This window comes from Trichechus manatus, unplaced genomic scaffold (assembly GCF_000243295.1).
Source record: "Trichechus manatus latirostris isolate Lorelei unplaced genomic scaffold, TriManLat1.0 scaffold00261, whole genome shotgun sequence".
In the NCBI taxonomy this organism is placed as follows: Eukaryota; Metazoa; Chordata; class Mammalia; order Sirenia; family Trichechidae; genus Trichechus; species Trichechus manatus.
Window position 1 is genome coordinate 1,035,481 of NW_004444197.1, and position 21,692 is coordinate 1,057,172.

The window sequence follows — 21,692 nt, forward strand, 5'->3', positions numbered from 1 at the left end:
GGGTGGAGGGAAATTCTTACTGTTGGGCCTTATCTGATGGGGGGTTGGCAGCCCACCAGTTTCTCTGATGGAGAAAGAAAGGTCTGGATGTGGAAGGTGGGGGGGGTATGAGTACCCCCAAAATAAGGACACTTTGGTTCCCACAACAAGTTCCAACTGGAAATATTGTCCTGGCCCCAACCTCTTAGTAGGAAGAGGCTGGGAGGGGGCCCAGGGAATACTGCTAAGCCCCAAATCCAACCAGGACATATTCTGCAGGATCACATCCACACCTCTGGCCCAGCGCCCCCAATCTGCCCTAGCCTCCCTGCCCACCACCTGACCCTCCCTCCTGCCACAACCCCTGTTCCATCCATACCAGATCTACTTATCCAGGTCTTCCCTGAGGCTGGGACACACATCCCAGAACATACCTCCTGGTGTTTGCTGGCTCTGTTTCCCCCATTTAGATCACTGTCAGGGATCCATCTCTGCCAACAGAGCACCTACCACCTCCTCCAGAAAGCCACCGTGCACACCCTGTCGGCACTGACCTTTCCCCTTTAAGCCCCCACAAACCCTCGCCTACACATCCTCCACACCCCAACTTGAGCTGTGACTACTCATGCACATGTCACCCCTCCTCATCCAGGGAAGACCCAGATTTATTCACTCTGGCAAGCTCTCCCCTCCCCACCACCTGCTCCGTCCAGTATCTTGCACTAACTTGGGGCTCCATAAATATTTGCTGAATTAAATGGAACCAGTTCAAACACAGCCCACAGAGAGTCCATTAAGAGGGGCCTTTCCTCCAGGTCACAAGCATTTCAGGGTGGCCTGAGGATGAACGGACCTTTAAGTGCCACTTAAACTGCAGGACACAAGAGCAGCTGGCCCTGCATTCCGCTAACCTCTCCTTGGAGGTTGCCTGGAAGGAAACTGATTCACCAGGGTTGAGAGGTGGCCAGGGCCCTGTTAAAGTGGCAATGCTCTGCCTCCGGTCCAGCCACCAGCCCATAATAGCAGCTCCTGGCCCACCCAGCAGCTTGCGTGTGTGTGAGCACACGTGTGGCCTCCCGTGGGTGAGGACAGCAGGCACAACACAGCCACCACTGAATTATTTATTCTGTACATTGTTAGCGCAGTAGAGAGAGCAACCATGTCTCTAGGCTTCAATTAAAATATCAAGGCACCCGCACCGTCTGCCCAGCCACATGCCCAGCTCCCACACAAACTGGCAGGAGAGCTCCTCCTGGGAAGCCAGAGGCACCTGTTTCAGGACCATGGACAGCAGCCTCCCGGCCCCAGCCTCCTCTTGGATCTGCGGGGAACTTCAACCTGAAGGCTGCCCGAGCCACCCAGCAAACCTTTCAGGGCTCTCAATACCATTTAGCAAATCGATGGCCTGGAAGAGCCTTTTCAGCTTCCCAAAGGCGCCCTGGGACAAGCCTTGCTGGGTTTTGGGCCTAACTCCAATCCTCCGCCAGCTCCCAGCTCTCCCTAAAATGCTTCTCAGCTCGTGGCTGGGAGGCAGAAGTTTGAGGTTTCACACCAGCTCTTCTCCAAGCTGCAGGGGGAACTCTGAGCACATCACGTCACCTCCAAGGACTCCCTTGTTCTCACTCTGCAAATGCAAATGAGGGTGGCCAGGCTGTGACCTCCAAGGGTTGTCACAATCAATGAAAAGGGACTTTAAAAAATTAAAAATGAAGTACAACGTTGGCCAGGCCAGAAGAGGGCTTTAATGAGGAGTGGGTTTCTACAGCGTCATCGCTGCTATTCCAACTCGGAAATCCCCAATTCTGGGGCACAGATTCAGAATGAGGAAAGAGTTGAGGGATCCTTCAGGAGCCGGCTGGGTCACAACCTAACTGGGTCACCCACGAGATTGAATTCAACAACTCCAGGACTAGACGATGAGGCTGACTGAAATCAAAGTGGGCGAGCTGTAAAAAGAGCAAGGAATTCCAAACACATGCTGCCTGGAACTGTGGAATGAGCACTGGCTTCAGGGACAGGCAGCTCTGCAGGCCTCTGCGACTTTCTGGACAAGCCTCGGTCTTCTCACCTGCAAAATGGGGCTGGTGACATTGACTTCCTAGCCAGTGACTTATGTTAGATAACCTATGTGAAACTCCTAGCACAGTGCCGGGCACATAATTCAACCATTCATTTTACTGAGCACCTACTATGTGCCAGGCACTGGAGATGGAGCAGTGAAGAAGACAGACACAAACCTGTCCTGGCAGAGCTGACACCCCAGTGATCAGAGGTATTCTCCACCAGGATAACGGAAGAGGGGGCATTCAAGATGGGCTTCCAAGCACAGGTGGGATTTCCAAATCAAAATAGTGGCAATAAGGTACAATCCCTTTGGGAAAATGTTTGGCAGTACTTCCTAACATTAATAGTACATGTAGCCTTCCAGCCAGAAATTCCGCATGTGCATGCACGTGCATGCATATGTGTGCATGTGTATGCATATGTATGTGTGTGTATATATATATATGTGTATCTCCAAGACAATAAACACTTATGTCCACTAAAAGACATGTAACAAACGTTCACAGCAGCTTTATTCATAGAACTCAAACATTGGATTCAGCCCAAATGTTCATCAGCATCAGAACTGGTAAATAAATTATGAAATATGCAAACAATAATACAATAAAATAGTACAAAGCAATGAAAAAGAGTAAACTACTGACATACCCAACCACATGGATGAATGTCGCAGACAATGCAAATGAAAGAAGGCAGACCCAAAAGATTCATTATATGATTCCATTTATATGAAGTTCAAAACCAGGCAAAACTAGTCTATCTATTAGAAGTCAGGCTACGGATTATCCTTGGGGGGTATTGAGTAGGAGGGGCCCAAGGGAACTTTCTGGGGTACTGAAGTGTTCTCTATAATAGAAGTTAAAACTTTTCTTTAAAAACAGATGCACAAGGGCATAAATAATTTATTTTATTGCAAATAATGTCTAGCAGCATAGGAATAAATAGCTCCTTTGCAAAATTGTGTTTGGGGACCTAGAACTAAGACTTATACTACTGCCTAGCACTGGTGAACGTTGAGAGATTTGGGAAGGTCTCTGCATATTCATTCACGAATAGAGTTAATTACAAGGAGGCAGATTTATGAAGCCCTCTTGGAGTCTTGGATATAAAAAAAATCTTACTTATTTCATGAGTAGTGTTCTCTATCTTGATGGTCATACATACTGTTATGGAGTGAATCGTGTCTCCCAAAAATATGTGTTGTAAATCCTAACCTCTATGCCTGTGGTTGGAGCCCTGGTGGTGCAGTGGTTAAGAGCTCAGGCTGTTAACCAAAAGGCTGGCAGTTCAAAACCAGTAGCTGCTCCTTGGAAACCCTATGGGGCACTTCTACTCTGTCCAACAGGGTCGCTAGGAGTCGGAATGGACTTGATGGCAACCTGTTGGGTTTTTTTTTTTTTAATGCCTGTGGTGATAATCCCATTTGGGAGTGGGTTGTCTTTGTTATGTTAATTAGGCAGGACTGGTGCAGGGTGTGTCTTAAATTAATCTCTTTTGAGATATAAAAGAGATTAAACAAACAAGTGAGAGAAGCAGAGATGGGGGAGACTGATGCCACGCCACATGAAGATTGCCCAGGAACAGAAGCTCAGAAGATATAAGGCCCTTCCTCCAGAGCCGACAGAGAAAGAAAGCCTTCTCCTAGAGCCAGCACCCTGAATTCAGACTTCTAGCTTCCTAAACTGTGAGCAAATAAACCGCCTGCTAAAACCATCCACTTGGGGTATTTCCGTCATAGAAGCACTGGATAACTAAGACACAGGCGAATAAAAACTCATTAAGCAGTACAATTGAAATTGTGTACTTTACTGTGTATACGTTATACCTCAATTTTAAAAAATATTGAAGGAGAGAAAAGGCAGATAGCATTCTTCAGGGGCAGAGGGAAGAGCAGTAGCCGACGTTAGCAGGCGGGAAGTTGGGAGGCTTTAAGAGTGGCTCAGGGGAACTGGAGCAGAACATAGCAGGGGCTGGAGGGAGGGAATAGAGATGAGACAGGAGAGATGGGCTGGGCCAGACCCCAAAGGGCAATGCCAACCTCATGGCCAGCCCCAGGGGCTTCCTTCTCCAGGCCCCTCCTGCCACACACCCCACCTGTTCAGGCCGAATGGTACGAGTGAGGTCATCTCCCTTCCCTTCTAGCCTGGCCCCCTGCCCACCCCCTCCCTCAGCCACCACACTTGATTTAAATCCCTGAGCTTGATATCCAGGAGCTTTGGGAGCTTTCACACTGAGCAGGAATAAAGTGAAGCCACAGTCCCCTGGCCCCTATGCCTGCGGTTCAGCTGAGCTCATCTCTCCAGGTCCCCGCGTCCCACGCGCACAGCATCACCAAGGATACCTGGTTCTGCCTCCTACACTCCACCTGCCATGTCCACCTCCTTGCCTGACCTCACAGGGAGCTCACCTGAGCACCTGTCTTTTCCAAGAAAAATGCTCCAATTAGGTAGGGCCTGCCCACTTCCTGTTTCCCACCACCCTGTAACATCTCCTCACAGAGAGAAAGTCCATTGCAAATGCACAGACACAGTCCAGGAAGCAGCCCCAATACCTCATACTCATCCAGCCACCGTGAGACGGGCTAAATAAAAGATGATAGGGCCCCCCGTTGGGTGATTATGTAGCTATTAAACACCACGTTTCAAAGACTATTTAAGAATATTGGAAAATGCCCACAACTGTAGTCTGGTGGACAAAAGCTGGCTACAGAACAAGATAGATGATATGATCTCAACTTTGTAAATTACACAGAAGAAAGGCTGGAAGGAAATATACAAGTGTATCAAGGTTGTCATTGGATGGTGGGATGAATGGGCAATTTTACTTTGCTTCTTTATATTTTTCTGTTTTCTTCCAAATCCACAATGAACATGTTGGCTTTTATAATCGCACCAGCAAGAGGAGTCAGAGAACATCAGTCCATACTCACACGTCAGGGACCCCAAGGCTGACTGTCCCATGCTTGATGGGGAAGAAGGAGGGACTGACATGATTCCAGTCTGCAAACCTTCAACAGTTACCCGCAGGCTTCTGCACTAAGATCTGCGGGACTCAAAGGATGTACTCAGGACTTTCAGGTGTATGTGGGGAGCAAAGCCTGGGACCCTGATTCTAACCCTAGCTCTAATTCTAGCTAGCTGGGTGCCCCCCCCCCCCACCAGACAGATTATTTCATTTCTCTTGGCTTCAGTTTCCTCATCTGTAAAATAGGGCACCTGTCTTGAACACTATTGTGTAGTGTAATAGGACTGCAGGATTGTTGTATTGGATGAACAAGAAGTGACTGTGAAAGATTATTAAAAAGATAATAAATTGTGAACTATTGGGATTGGATCACTGATTTCCCTGTTCCAGTTCTCCACCTGGCCCTACGACACTATTGCAGTTTCTAAGAAATGCTCAGAAGCTGCCTACAGCAGGCACCTGAAAGTCCCAAAATCCATGGTCCGCACTTATTTGTTGACCCCCAAAGTGTACATAAAATATACATATTTTTAATTAACTGGAAACCAAACAAATGCTAAGAGGAAAACCCTTAGCATTTGTTTGTTTTTGTTTTGTTTTTCATATTTATACCTCTACATTAAAAAAAAAAGAATAAGAAATGTTTTTAACTCATCCTTATAGATTCTGTGCGGACCCACAAAAGAAGTAGATGACATAGTTCCTGACCTCAGGATCAGTCTCTCTCTCTCTCTATGAGGAGACTAGAGAAAGGGAAAGCTCAATGGCTAGCACTAACTATTGGGAGTTGGAGTCCAGAGGTGGGTGAAGACTGGCATGGTCAAGAAGGGTCCCCAGAGAAGGAGGTTTGAAGCTGAATGTGAACAGTAAGGAAGAAAGTGCAGGGCTTCCATATGCAAAGTCATGCCTCTTGCAAAGACAGTTTGATAAACTATGCAAAATGAATATAACAAATATATACAATATTTTCCAGTTGACAAGGCCTTTCCATCTCTCATCTGGCTGTGTACCTTGGGGTAGGAGAGATGAGACAGTGGCTTTCTTTATACTCAACACCATGCTTACATGGAAAACAAAAACAATAATGTCAAACCCCCCCTTTTAAAATAAGAGTTTCAAGCCCCTCCAGGAAGAAGTGGGAGAGCTCCCTGTTCACCATCCTCAAAGATCATCCAGTAAAATTAGGTCTGGATGCATTTTACAGGTGGGAAAACTGACGCGCAGACAGTTCAAGTGACTTTACCAAGGTCCCAAGGCTGGTTAGGAGAGAAGGGAGACACTCCCCACAGAGAGGACTGCTCCAGCAAAGGCTTAGAGGGAGGAATGAGCATACTGTGCAGGCCTGGAGCAGAAGTACTCCTTGGAGAGTTGAAGGAGGTAAAGGACCAGCCCAACTTGACCCCTGAGCAGATGTAGGACCTGGTGAGTCACCACCTCTCAGAGCCTCATCTGTGAAATGGGCACACAAGGCAGCTGTGGGGTTGGAAAGGTAGCAGGATGTGGGTGTGAAAGTGCTTCTGTTAGGATTGATCACAACCATAAGGATGGAGGGACAGGAAGCTGGGACAGCCAGTGATGGTCACCCACCCCTCCAGCCCTTGGCCCCTTCCCTGAGACATGTGTGGGACAAAGGTCCCAGGTCCCCAGGGCCCCCTATATGCAAGATGGCCCCCTGCTCCTGCCTACCCTGCACAGAGACTTGGGGCTGCCCCTGAAGGGGATCCTGAGTCCTGCTAGCCCTGCACCCCATGACCACTACACAACGCCACACAGAGGCCAGGTCGGAATGGGCCATGGGGCCTCCCCCAGGCCACATGCTGGCTGGCAGCACAGAAGGAAGCCCAGCTGCAAGGCATCTTCAAGTCCAGCCTGCACCCTCATTGGCAGAAAGGCAAGGGGACTATATCCATCACAATTACAAACACACTTGTCCCTCCGTCTAGCATTCTGTCTATAGGAATTCACCCTACCAAAACATGCAAAACAGCTAGTACACAAAGTCATCCTTTGTGGCTGTTTGTAAAAGCACAAGACTGGAAACAACCTAAGTGTCCATCGGGAGGAGACGAGAAGCAGGGAGCACTACGCAGCTATACAAAGGGAAAGCAGGCCTCATATGCTGACGGAGGACCAACCCAAGAGCAAGTGCTGTGCTGGGTGGAAAGGGGGGGCACACATATGCTTGCATTCCCCACCTGTGCAGGGCCTCTGCCACAGAGACTCCAGGTGAGTGGAGCCCCCTGGAGTTGTACAGCCAGCAGCCCCACTTCCAGGCCTAAGAGCTCTTGAGAAGGGCGCACAGGGGACAGTGGCTGCCTCCAGGGTGAGGCTGGGGCTGGGCATATCCTTCTGTATCTCTTGAATACTGAACCATGAGAATGTATTATGCATTTGAAAAAGAATCACTACAAAGAATGCCATGCTCCAGGCACTGGGGACCCCTGGATAAAAGGCTCATTCGGGAAAGAAAAGCATCTTTGAAGAAGACCTTCTCGGGCTGCCTCCCCAACTCCCTGCAGCACGTTGCCATTGCCATTGAGCAGATTCCGACTCACAGCGACTCTGTAGGACAGAGTAGAACTGCCCCATAGGGTTTCCAAGGAGCGGCTGGTGGATTTGAACTGCCAACCTTTTGGTTAGCAGCAAAGCTCTTAACCACCGCGTCACCCCGACTCCCTCCCTGCCTCAGCGGCCTGAAATGTCTGACAGAAGCCAGGACTCAGGACAGCCCAGCACAGCGGGTGGGGGCTTCGCAGCCTGGGAGTGGGAGGGAAGATGTGGGGGGCCTTGTCCGCAGCCCCTGGCCCAGCACAGGGCTGACTGGCCAGGTCCAGGAGGGGCAGTGGGGAGGCAGGTGAGGACGCTGTCTTCCTCTCCTTGGGTTTGTTGTACTTTCCTATTGATTCTGTGTCTGTGTCACCGAAGTACGTTAGGACCATCTTAGAAAACCACTTAAGCATTTTAAAATAATCAAAGTACTTATAAGGCACTTAACATTTCCTCACACTTCAGGCTTCCCATAAACCCTCTTCTAGCTGCAACCAGAGGCCTTGCTGTCAGGAGCCTTCATGGTGGGGAGGGGGAGGCGCTTGTCAGGCCCCACCTCAGTCACTGTAACCCTGAACCCCAGCAGCCTCCTGGAGGTAGGAGGCAGGACAGCCGATACACACACACAAGCCCGCTGTGCTTGCTCTCTCTCGCCTCCAGGCCTTTGTACTTGCTGTCTCTTCAGCCTGCAATGCCCTCCCATGCCAGCCAGCACTCCCCTCAACCTAGCTAATTCTGTCCTGGCCGTTGAGTCTCAGCATTACTTGTCCCCTCCTACAGGAAGCCTTCCCTGACAACCCTCTTGTGTTGTTGTTGTTTGGAGCCGTCAAATCACTGCCGACTCATGGCAACCCTATGTACTACAGAACAAAACACTGCCTGGTCCTGCACCATCCTCACAATCGTTGTTATGCTTGAGCCCACTGTTGCAGCCACTGTATCAATCCATCTCATTGAAGGTCTTCCTCTTTTTCACTGATCCTCTATTTTACCAAGCATGATGTCCTTCTCTAGGGACTGGTCCCCTTATGTAGACCCCTATGATAGCAGTCACCCCAGCATCATGAAATTACTGCCCAATCAACTCCTTGAAGGTAGGGTCCTTGGCCTATACATACATTTCTAAAGCCTGGTACAGCGTCTGCACAAAGCAGGAGTCATAATGCATTCAAGCTTGACCAGCGAGTCACAGTCCTCTGGATAACGCCAGCACATATCACATATGGGCGTATCACAGGCCTCAAAAACATCAAGCTCCCAACACCAACAGTGACCAAAAAATGAGTCTATGGTCACATATGTATGTGTATAAGCATATAGGTGTACGGGTAGGTACAGGTATGTACATATGTGTGCACAGATAGAATTATCTATATGGAAGTATAAGTGTGTGCAGGCGTATATATTCATAGAAGACACAGATACTTCTCAGACATAACCAAACACCCTGAGAGAGTGGTTTTCTGGATTTGAAGGCTTAGGACCTTAGTCTCATAGGACAACTCAGTCAATTGGAAAAATATAGTTCACAAAGTTCATATTCAGCATCCTAGTGAGGTGAGTGGCATACGAGGTCTTAAAAGCTTGCAGGTGGCCATCTAAGACACAATTATTCATCTCTACTCATCTGGAGCAAAAGAGAAAGAAGGAAACCAAAGTTTCAGAGAAGAAACTACTTTACAGGGCAAATAGCCTACACAAGCCACGGCCGCATCTACTCTGAGACCAGAAGAACTAGATGGTGCCCAGCTACAACTATAGACCGTTCTGATCAGGGCCACAACAGATGGATCCTGACAGAATGGGAGAAAAAGGTGGAACAGAATTCAAATTCTTAAAAAGTCCAGACTTACTGGACTAGTTGAGACTAGACGACTATCTGAGACTATGGCCCTGAGATACTCTTTAAAGCCTAAACTAAAACCATCCCCTGAGGTCACATTTTAGCAAAATAATGCAGTGGCACACAAAATAAAGGAATTTACCCTTGAGTATGGTGGTCTATTTAAAAGTCATCTATATGAGACCAAAAGGTCAACAATTACTGTAAAGCAAAGATGAGAAGATAAGGGGGCAGGGAAACAGAACAACCAGAACCCAATTAAAGACAATGTTGGCACATTGTGGAAAACGTAACTAATGTCACTGAACAATTTGTATAGAATTTGTCAAATGGGAAACCTATTTGCTGCGTAAACTTTCACCGAAAATACAATAAAATATTATTTAAAAAAACAAAACACCAAGTTTCCCCCCTCCAGGAAGGTGGGGGCTAACCCTAACTTGAGTCCTCACTGTTAACATCATTCCCGTTTTGCAGAAGAGGACACCCAGGCTCAGAGAGACTCAGCAACTTGACCAAAGTCACACAGCGAGTGAGTGGCAGAGCAGGGAGTGGGCTCTACAGCCAGGCTTAATGACGAACTGGGGTGCCTCCAAATGCAGAGCCAAGAAGCATCCGGGGAGCTTGATAAAACACTCTACACCTGAGAGTCTCTCTCAGCAGGCTGGCTTAGGCCCGGGAACCCTGCGAAAACATATGTTTTGACAGTGCTCCAGGGGGACTCCAGTGGGGAGGCAGGTTTGGAAACCAGTTCCCCTGCACAGAATACGGAGAGCAACAGGCATCATCCAGGAAAGTTCAGGATGCTTGTTCCCCAAGATCAATTCTGCTCCCAGGCGTGATCTTTAAGAAACTCTCCCAGGAACACAAGGCAACACTGGAAAGAATGTTCACACAGAACTGTTTGTAAAACCGGAAAAATAGCCCAGGAACTACCACCACAGGAGAATGACTGAATAAATTCACAGGGGCAGAGTCATAGTGTGGAGTACTATACAGCGAAGAAAATGAGCCAAGCAGGCCACGTGGCAGAAGGATAATGAGCAAAAAAAAAAGGAAGCTGCAGAATACACACCATACAATCTTATTTTTATCAAGTTTTAATCATGCAAAACAAAACTAAATACTATTTTTGGATATCTATATATACATATACATGTACATACATATGCATCGCACACACACAAAAAAATCCATTGCCATCAAGTCAACTCCAACTCATGACGACCCCATGTGTCACGGAGTAGAACTGCTCCGTAGGGTTTTCCTGGCTGTAATCTTTACAGATGCAGATCACCAGGCCTTTCTTCTGCGGTGCTGCTGGGTAGGTTCAAATTGCCAACCTTTAGATTAGCGGTCGAGCGCAAACCACTTGCACCACCCACGGACATTATACACACACATATACATAAACATACATTTTTTTTTTAAAGGCACAGGAATTTTTAAAAGCAAATACAGGACAAGTCAGTGGTTGTCTCTGAGGAGGAAGAGAAGGGAGTGGGATCAGGAGGTATGTGCAGGGGCCTTTGATTATATTTATAATCTTTTCTGTCTTAAAATGAAAACAAGTTTTGATGCTATTATGGCAAAATTTCAATATATGAGCAAGCCAAGTGGTGGGTACAGGGCAGTTTATTATATTATTCTCTATAATTTTCCATATGCTTGAAATACTTCATTATATGTATATGTATGTGTGCGTGTGTGTGACACACACACCTCGTGAAGAGTGAAACACCTTCATGTTAGACCCACATGGAAGATGCCACTCACCTTCAATAAAATGAAAGGCCCGTTTGTGAAGGCCGGGTGTACCCCCACTTTCTGCTGGAGTGTCCTCTCTGAACAGACAGGATCCTGGAAGCCCCCCTACACACACACACCCCAATTCTGAACCTCAAAATCTCTCCCTTGGCTGGTACCTCCACTGGGAATTCATCCCTAGGGGTAAGTATTGTCCTCTCCAGTCACTCTGGGTGGGGGATACGCTGGATTCCCTGATAGCTCCCAGGCCTGAGCTCAGAAGGAGGGAGATGGCTCTGGGCCTAGGGGGAGGAGGCTGTACTGACACAATCCCTCTCCCCGCTCCCCACTGCGGCCCGACAGAGGTTAATGTTGCCCATCCTCTCCCCAAAACCACAGCCCCTGGGGGACAGAGAATGAGGTAAGTGCTGCCTCTCTTCACTCCGCAGCCCTAACCCTAGATACCGGAGACCATTAGGGCCCCTCTTCGCTCTTGCCAGCATCAGGGGGTGGTGCTCAGTGGGCTCCCTCCCTCCAGGATAATTCAGCCATAATGAGTTTTAAACTCCCCCTAGGCCCTTGGGGATGCCTGGAGAGCAGGCAGCGGCTCTGAGACCTGTTTCCACCCTCACTGCACCTGTACTCGGCTAGGGGCAGGGCTGAGCACAGCACACTCCTCCAGAGGCACCCTGGGGCACCTCTCAGCAGACCCCAGGAGGAACTGAGACCTGGAAAGGACTGGTGTCCAGGAATGTGGGAATGAAAGGAGGGACGGGGAGGAGAATCCAGCCTCCTCCTCACACATGAACACACTTCACAACAGCTTCTGTTGCTTGAGCATCTTCTATGTGCCAGGCACTGTGCTAGTCACTTTACATGGCCCCATTCGAGACTCAACAACCACCCTGCCCATTTTATAGATCTGGAAACTCAGGCTAAAAGAGGTTAAGTGACCTGCCGAAGGCCACACAGCCAGTATGTGGCAGGGCCGGCATTTGAACCCATGCTGCTGTTTTCTCTCTTTGAAGCAGGTTCACATCCTTGTGACTGGCCTCATCACAGTCCTGGGAAGGATGCAGAGCCAGTCCTAATCATCCCATAGACAGGGCCAGCAGAGACCAGAGCAGCGCCAAGACGTGCCCGAAGCCAGGCCACATTTTCAAAGTGAAAGTTCTGGGGCTATTAGGTGGCTACCTAAGTTGGGGTAGGGGTGTCTGGGTGGGTTGGGTGCCCACAAGGAAGTATTTAGCACTGAGCTGCCCACGGCCATGATCAAGGTGTGAGCCAGGTAGGCAGACAGGTGGGTGCCAGAGCAGGCACAAGGCTGGGGTGCCTCTGGCAAGGAACAGGTGGGTTATCAGCCGCTTCTGCCTCCTACCCTTAACTACAGGACATCAGGCATGGGACAGCCCCATGTCACCCAGACAAAGAGAGGCTCAAAGACAGAGCCAGAGAGAGAAAAGTCCGATAGGGACCAGAAGAAAGAGAGTGTTGGGGAGGAGGGCATGAGAGAGAAACAGAGAAAGCCCGGAGTCAGACAGAAAGAAGGAAGGATGGAGCTGGGGACAGACGGACAGGGAACAGGGGGTAAGACTAAGGGTGTCACTGCCACCACCCTCGTATAGCTTCCAACCACGACTCCAAGGCAGCCACGGAACCTGGAAGCGAGGCCAGCCACTGGCTTCTCATCACCTCGCCCCAGTCCGCCGGAGCAAGTGGCAAGCTTAAAGGTCAATTGGAATATAAAGTAGAATTTGGCTTCTTTTCATTTCTAACATGTCTGGGTCATAAAAATGGTAGTTTAATAAACTGGGAGGAAAATGAAAAGCACACAGCTCATTTGGGGGTGGGGGCAGGTACAGTAGGTTTAATCCTTCAGGCTGATGTAAGTTCCACCCCCTCCTGCCCCCACCTCAGGCACAGCACCTTGTTACTCAGTTCAACGTCTAGTCCCAAGGCTGGCAGCTCCCCTGACTTGTCTGTCTGTCTCTGGGCCAGGCACTGCGGGCCGGAATGACCGAGAGAGTCCAGTCCCAATCCTACTCTCAACATGCCCTTGGACTGTGGGGAACCCCAGGTGTGCCATCCAGATACCCACAATCCCAGGATCATCTCTGCCCTTGGAGGTCAGGAAAGGCTTATAAGACTCAGCCCATCAGAAATCAAGGAGGACATTGCAGAGGGGGAGCATAGCCCAGGTGAAGGCTGGTCAGGGGCCATGCAGGGACCAGGCAGGCAGGAGAGATGACTGGAAAGACCGCATGGAGGCCAGTCTGTGCTCCCTCAGTAGAAAGGCTGGTAAGTAAGGAAGTGAGGGGCACTGCTGTGGAAAACAGTTTAGTGGGTCCTCAAAAAGTTGATCATAGAACTACCATATGACCCAGCAATCTCAATCCTAGGTATATATACCCAGAAGAAGTGAAAGCAGGAACACAAACACTAATACCTATACACCAACGTTCACAGCAGCACTTTTCACAATAGCCAAGAGGTGGAAACAACCGAAATGTCCATCAACCAATGAATGGCTAAGCAAAATGTGGTATATACACACAGTGGAATATTACTCAGCCAGGAAGAGAAACGAAGTCCTGATGCATGCCACAACATGGATGAACCTTGAAAACATCATGCCGAGTGAAATAAGTCAGTCGCAAAAGGACAAATACTGTATGATCTCACTTATATGAAATAAGCAAATACCTAGAAACCAAAAATTATTAGTGGTTAACAAGGGTGAGAGGGAGGGGGAAAGAGGGAGTTTTTCCTCAGAGGGCACTGAGTTTGTTAGTGGCGGTGAAATGATTTGAAAAAGGAGAGCGAAAATGGTTGCACAGCTTGAAGAATGTAATTAATGTCACTGAACGGTACATGCAGAAACTGTTGAATTGGTGAAGGTTTTGTGTATATTTTCACCATAATTAAAAAAAATGGGAGACAGAGCTATCTAACCCAATGCTTTCATTTGACAGAGAGGGCAGCGACCTGCCCCAGTCACAGAGTCTCAGCAGAACCACACCCAGAACACAGCACCTGCTCCCAGCTGTGGGAGGCTTCGCTGGCCAGGGGATCCACAGACCTCCCCCAACACCATCCCCCACAGCAGGCTGCCTGACAGTGTCCGGGATGGGAGGACCCCCACGATGTCATGCAGGGGCCTCTGGTATACCCGCCAGAGCCATTCCTCTGCCATATGCCAGCCTCCTGCTCCTCCCCATTGCCGACCCCTGCCCTTCAGGGCTCAGACGACACCCACAGCCTCTCCCCCAAGCCCTCCTGAATGCTCTGTCAGCAAGAGAGGACGAGCAACACTGAGCACCCACTGTGTGCCCACCATGCGCCTGCTCCCCTCCACACTGTTCTCATCCTCTCTCTCAGACGCTACACCTGAAAAACACCACACACACGGTTCTGCCCCTTTTACAGATGAGCAAGCTCCAGAGCGGCTTGCTGTCCCCTCTACCTGAACACTCTTCCTCCAGATATGCACTGGGCAACCCCCTTAACTCCATTCAAGTTTCTGTACAAATGTCTCTTCTCCAAAAAAGGCCACCCCTAACCAATCTGTCTAAATTGGCATCCCCTCCCCTCACTGCTCTCCCACCACTGCCCTGCTTTGTGCTGCTGTGGTACACTGCCCCTCCCACCCCTACCCCATCATACATCTATGTGTTGTATCTGTTCACTGCCTGACTTCCCCTTGAACATGGAAGAACATGAACGCTCTGCCAGGGCAAGGCCTTTGCCTCTTCAGTTTCCTGCTCTATGAGGGTCACTTTGAGCTGTGGTTCTCCACCTAGGTGCACACTGGTATCACCTGGGAGCCCAAGTCCCAGCCCAGATCAATGAAATCTGAATTTCTGGGGTGGGGCCCAGGTACCAGGAATTTTTAAACTCCTCGAGTGATTCCATGGAGAACCACTCCTGCGGCACAGTGCCAGGCACAGAGCAGCTGTTCAATACAGATTTATTGAATGACCAAATTGATTTTATAAATGGGCAAACCCATGTCCAGATGTGCAAGAGGGAGCCAGAAGCCAGCAGTCTTCACCTTGAGGCCCCCTAGGCTCAGCCCCCACCTCACCCCTCCACAACGCCATACCCTTCATCCAGGGGCCCTGTCAGCCCCTACCTGGGCTCCAGGAGCCCCCCTAGGCATCTCCCAGGGGGGCCTCCCCAGAGGCCCCCAAAGGCCTGCATTCCCTCCTTTTAATTCTGCCATAATGAGCCCGTTTGCCAGTCCAGGCACTGTCCACCTGAGCTGAAAGCCTGCCTGCTTCCACTCCAGAATGTCCTGTAACCAGTGTTCCCATCTTCAGAGATGTTCCACAACCCCAGGTGCACCTCAGAGGAAGCGAGCATGAGGGCTGCATGGGGGAGAGGGTGCCCCAAGAGAAGCCAGGTCTGACTGGAGCATATGGACAAATCTAGACAGTCACCATCAGCAAGACCCACTTCCAACACGTCCTGCTCTCCTTCCCTACCTCCTCAGAGGCCCAGTAGCTCACAAGCTCTCAAATGTCCATCAAAATCTGCTTTGGTAACATCCCCAGAACCCCTAATAAGGGCTTTGCACACATTATCACTACTGTCAGGTGAAGATCATCATGCCAATTTTACAGATGAGTAAACTGAGGCTTGGAGAAGTCACAGAGTGAGTAAACATTAGGCCAAGTCTTGAACGCAAGGCTGTCTAATGGCCGAGAGATAGGAGAGCAGTGGTGAAGAGGATGGTTTAGGGCCAGACAGTCTGGGTTTGTATCCCAGCTCCACCACTTACTAGCTGTGTGACCTTGGGCAAGTTGCTTAGCTTTTCTGTGCCTCAGTTCCCCATCTGTAAAATGTAAATGGGGATAAAAATTGTACACCTAACCCAGGAGGGTGCTGTGAGGATTAAGCTCTTAGTACAACATCGGGTACAGGATAAGTGCTATGTAAATGGTGTGATTATCTCACCTCAGCCACCTGTTAGGGGAGGCTCCTCATTCACACACATCCCAGAACATTTATTGAGCAAGCCCTGTTGGGACCAATCTCTAATAAGTCTAAAGTGGTCATGGGATACCCTTTAACAGGGAGCAAAGCTTTTAAGTGAGAGAATTTCATAAGCCTGTGAGGACCAGGAGGAGGTGTTTTGGGCAAGGAAACACATCCAGGTGACCCTGGGATCTCCAAAGTGGTGAGCACTGCTGGACACTGGCTTGACCCAGTGGTAAGGTGGGCCCAGGCACACCCAGCCCCAGAGCCAGGAGCTTGTGCAGGAATTGGGAGACAGACCCCAGACCATGGCTGCCCTGCTGTTGCTGCAGAGTTTCTGGTGGTGTGAGCTGCAGACATCCCACTCCCATTCCCCATCCCTCCATGAGTCCAGTCAGTCACGATTCTCTGAGGGCCTACCACCACAGGCCGGGCATCCACTGGGAGTCTCACAAACTAGTAATCCAGTTGCCATCAGGTCATCTCTGGCTCGTGGTGACCCCATATGTGTCAGGGTAGAACTGTGCCCCATAGGGTTGTCAATGACTGATTTTCTGGAATTAGATTGCCAGGCCTTTCTTCTGAGGTAACTCTGGGTGTATCCAAACCTCCAACATTTTGGGTAGCAGCCAAGTGCATTAACTGTTTGCACGACCCAAGGATTCCACAGCAACTGGTTTGGTTTGGTTTGGTTTATAGGTGGAGCTTATAGTCTAGAGCAGGGGTCAGCCAGTCTCTGTCTTGTCTACTCAATTCCATGGTTGTAATTACTGTGGCTATATTCCAGTAAAACTTTATTTATGGATACTAAAATTTGAATTTCATATAATTTTCACATCATGAAATGTTATTTTCTTTTGATTTTTTTTTTCAACCAGTTGAAAACATAAAGACCATTCTTAGCTAGTAGGCCATACAAAAATAGGCAGTGGGCCAGATTTGGCTCTTGCGTCTAGAGGGCGAAGCAAAGAGCAAACAAGCAAACAAACACGTACGTGGATGCAAATTGTGATGATTGCCATAAAGGAAAAGAACAGGGCGATGAGAGACTATCTGGAGGCAAGGGAGCTTCTCTAAATAAAGGCCATTTAAGTTTAAGGTTGAATGAGAAGGATCCAGCTTCATGAAGAGTGGAGAAAGAATATTTCAGACAGAGGGGACAGCAGGTGCAAAGGTCCTGCAGTGGGAAAATAGCATGGTGTCTTCAAGGAACGTAAAGAAAACAGTATGGCTGGTGTGGAGTGTGCCCAGCAGAGATAAAGAGATGTGGCCAGGGGCAGCACGCAGCAGACAGGCAAGGAGTTTGAATTCTAATCTAAGAGCAGTGGGAAGCCAATAAAAGGTTTAAGCAGGAGTGTGAGCCGATCTGATTTAGATTTTAGAAAGATCCCTTCTGAGTGAAGGTTTGGCTGTGGAGAAGAAGGGAGAGGACAGAGGAAGCTTCTGCAATGGTCAGGTAGGAGACAGCAGGGGTGATACGGAGGTGAGGAGTGGTCATATCCAGATGTGTGCTGAAAGTTGAGCCAGCAGGATTTGCCGACAGGTAGAATGTGGGGTGGGAGAGGGACAGAGTGGTCGAAGATGCCACCCAGTTTTTACCCTGGACACTAGAAGGATGGAGCTGTCATCCAGGGAGATGGAGAGGATGTAGAGGGTTAGTGGGTGGACTCTAAAGTTCCTCCTGCTTGTGCTGTGAAAACACTTTGAAGACACAAAAGCCACACCCCTAACAGAAGATTTTGTGTTATCTAAGCCACAAAGTTTCCCCAGGAGCCCTAGGCCCTGAGAGGCAGATGAGGAAAGCACCAGGCAGGTAGAGTTTCTCTAGCAGCAGGCTTTATAGCACCTATAGTCCCACATGGGAAAAAAGAACTCACAGGGCCAAGCTGGGGGTGGCACCTGCCCACTGCCTGCTGGCTGGTGTCCCTGTCCTCTCTCCTGCCTGCAACCTTCCTGCCTTCCTTCCACACTACCCTATGCCCCCTTCCCAAGCCCCACTGTTGTGACAGCGAGAAAACTCCCATTATCCAAAAGTTAAGTTGGCTACACAGTCTCAACACTCTCAGAACGGAGCTCATGGCAGGAAGACAGAAGAGGCCCAGCAGATGGTGGGGGCCTCTCTGGGATCAGCCACAAAGGTCACCGTCTGTCACTGCCCACCGCTCCAACCTCTTCCGCATCGGTGGAGTCTCTCCTGCTGACTTAAGGCACAGAGACAAGCTGTGCAATGACATTTCCTGTGGGCTGACTGTGTGCCAGGTACCATGCTAGGCCTTTTCCGGGCATTAACTCTTAATTCCCACACCTAGCATATGAGGTTGGGACCATTATCATCCTCATTTTATAAAGAGGAAACTGAGGCAAAGGACAGTTAAGCAACCTTCCCCGGTGTTCAGATCCCAGGCTGTCTGGCTCCAAAGCCCAAATTCTTAACTACCATTCTGTGTTGCCTCCCCTTTTATGAGGCTGTTTTCTCCACTGCAAAATGAATAGGGGGCTGAACGAAATGATTTCTGGGTCCCTCTGAGTCCTTACCTGTCCAGGGTTTGGAAACTGCTTCCTTCCAGGGCCCTGTGGTATGTTCTTCCCCCCACCCAATAGTGGCTGCTCTCAAACAATAAGGAAAAGATCTTGTTTGCTCATTCACACTATGGTGCACATGACTGATAAGGAGAGTGGCAGTTAGATAACTGGTAGAGAAGGGATTCAAGTCCAGGCCTAAATGGCTCCAGAACTAGGGCATTGTACAGGCCATGCTCTCTGGGTTTGGCATCCCCTCCGGAAGGTTTTCTATGCAATCATCAATACTCCCTTGTCCTGGGAGAATACAGGCAAGATGAGGGTGGAGAGGGGATGGGAGTAGGAAAGTCAGGAATATAAGCCATCAGACCCACAGTCCTAGTCTTCCCAGAGTTGGAGTTTCTGGTCCCCAAAGAAGGCCTGGGCTCAAGTCCCACTTCCAACCCAGTTTATACGGGCAGGCAGTCTGGAAGGAGTTAGGCCTGGGAGCTGGGGATCTGACTTGGTGTCCACATTTGTAGAACAGGGAGTTGGCCCCTTCCAGCTCTGAAAGCTGTGAGTTCTGCTCGCACCCTGGCCCTGACTGCATCCCATTTGCATGCTCCAGGCAGGAAATCACCCTGGGTGCCCCCAAACCCAGAGCTCCTCTCCAGCTATGCACTAGAAATCCACCTCTTGGAGGAAGAAAAGCTGTAATCACAGCCTCGGGTGCCAAGTTCCCAGCAGGCCCCATTAATCACCTCATCAGGAGTGGGGAAAGGGGCTGGGGACACCAAGGTGCCCTTTGAAATGGACACCTGCCAGCCCAGGCCCCTCAGGCCAGTGGAGCAGGCCTCCCTCCTGCTCCCCCAGACACCCCTCCCTCACCCTCTCCTTTCTGAGGCTCTGCTCCCAACCTCCCTCCCCAAAGTTCAATCTTTTTGCTTCTGTCAATGGCTCTTAAGTTTCTCACCCAGCCTCTGATATCTTTCAGTTTAATTATTGAGGCGCCCTCTTGTCGCCAGTCTGGAACATTAACGCTGTTAAAAGGGACCCAGGGAACACAGACCACAGCCCTGTCTCTCCCTCTTGACTCTCTCATCATCTCCCCCCACCTCCCATCCTTCCCTTTCCCTACAAGGCCCCCTCCTTCCCTCCTTCCTTCTCTACTGACCCTCTCACTCCTCTCCTGCCCAGTCTCTGCGGCCTGGAGGACTCCTGACCTCCTGCCCCAGCCCCCTCCATCCCTCTGGTCTGGGGAGGCACAGACAACACTGAGGCTGTGGCCACGTTCATATTTGACCAGATGGGCACAGGATGAAGACCACTTGTGAGCCCCTGGGCTATTAAGGCACTTGGGCCCAGCACCACCTGCCCCCAAACTTCCTGATCCAGGGGGAGTTATAGCACAGAAGTGACAGCCCTCTCCCTTGTCTGGGGCACTAAACACCTCACCCCAAAATATCTGTGTTTCCAAGAACATGCATTAAGGCCTAGCACTGACAGTGACCATTCTCTGAACCTTGGCAGTGTGCCAAGTGACGGGCCCTTCTCAGCCCCTGTGATCCTCTCCGCCTCCCTGTGAAGTGGGCATTAGTTCCCTCTGGGAGATGGGGGCCAAAGGGCAGAGCTGGGCTGTTTCACCATGTTTCTGAAACACCCAGGGTCATAAAAGGTGTTTAATAAAAAGCTCAGATAAGAAGAATGCAGCATCCCCCCAGTGGTCTGGCCTTCTCAGGGGACGGAGGGGCTGTGCCTCACCCTGACAAATGACATGGAGTCCCAGGCTTGTCCCTGATACTGGCCAGCCCTTGCTGCCTGGCCTCCCAGGCCTGGGCCAGGCAGGCAGAAGTGATGACTCAGCTGTCCCCAGTTATCACTAGGCCCTGGCTGGGGGGGTGGGGACGAAGCAGCCAAACCCTGGGTTCCCCTGCTCCTTTTCCCCCTGGGTCTCCACTCCTCACTGCAAATGGAGCTGGATGGGAGGACTAAATCAGGCGACCCCTTTCCAAACTGCCCCCCCAGGGAACCCTGAAAGATGACCAAGAGCAAACAGAGGCCCCCAGGGACTGTTCAAATTGTCCACTGCAAGGGCACAATTTTCTTCAAGTCTCCTGCTTCATCTTAAAACCATATACAAATGTTGCATCTTTCATAACACATCCATTTGTTTTAAAATTAAAATAGTGTTTTCATCCAGGTCATTAGGCAAAACCAGTGCTCCAGGAAGAAGCCCTCTACATGACAGCCACATGGCATCACGCTCCGCAATCTGGGAAGCCCAAGACCAGCCCAGACGCTGAGACAGGACCACAGGCCTCCTTTCTACACCCCTGCCCCAGCCCAGCTTCCTCTCCTTCCACCATCTCCCCAATCCCCCAACCCCAAAACTTGAACCTCCCTCACCATTCCTCCCCCAGCCTCCAGAGATGCCTCAAATACAGATGCATCTTGGGAGTTAGGCTAATGGGTTCCAGAAAGGGCCCAGGTGAGGGGAAACCAGCCTCAGCTCTTCCCACTCCGCATAGGGCCAAATAGCCTCTCTCAGCCCACTCCATAACTCAGGAGACTCTGAGGAGAGCCAGCTCCAGAGGTGGAGAATTGCCGCCAGGGCAGACGACGGGGGAGCTCAGCAGCTTCCTCAGTGTGTCCCTTCTTCTTCCGTCTCCATCTTTCTCTCTCTCACACATACACACATACACTTACACACAAACACACATACGCACCCACTCACACAGAGCAAACAAGGCAGACTCTGAGAAAGGAGCGGGCACATAATTATTGGTAAAATGCTTGTAATGTTTTTCCCTCTACCCGGTAGCTTTCAGTTGTTTTAGCAGCTTAGCGAAGCACTTGGCTCCAATTGAATTGCAAATCAGCAGCTCTTGCCCCAGGAAGAGAGGAAGGGAGGCGGCGAGGAGGGGGCAGGGAAGGATTCCAGAAGGGAAGGGAGAAAGGTGTGCAGGAAGGAGGGCAGGAGGGAGGAAATCCAGAGAGGGAGGCTTGTGCGCCAGCACCAGAAATAAGACTGCCTGCTCCCTCTGGACCTGTTTTCCTGTCCTCAGCTCCATTC

General features: G+C 50.0%; 1 protein-coding gene across 3 annotated transcripts in view; it reads right to left on the minus strand.

The window, feature by feature from the left end:
* Positions 1–21,692, minus strand: part of GRM4 (glutamate metabotropic receptor 4) — a 134,069-nt gene that overhangs the window by 97,521 nt on the left and 14,856 nt on the right. The gene's annotated exons all lie outside the window — the stretch shown is intronic.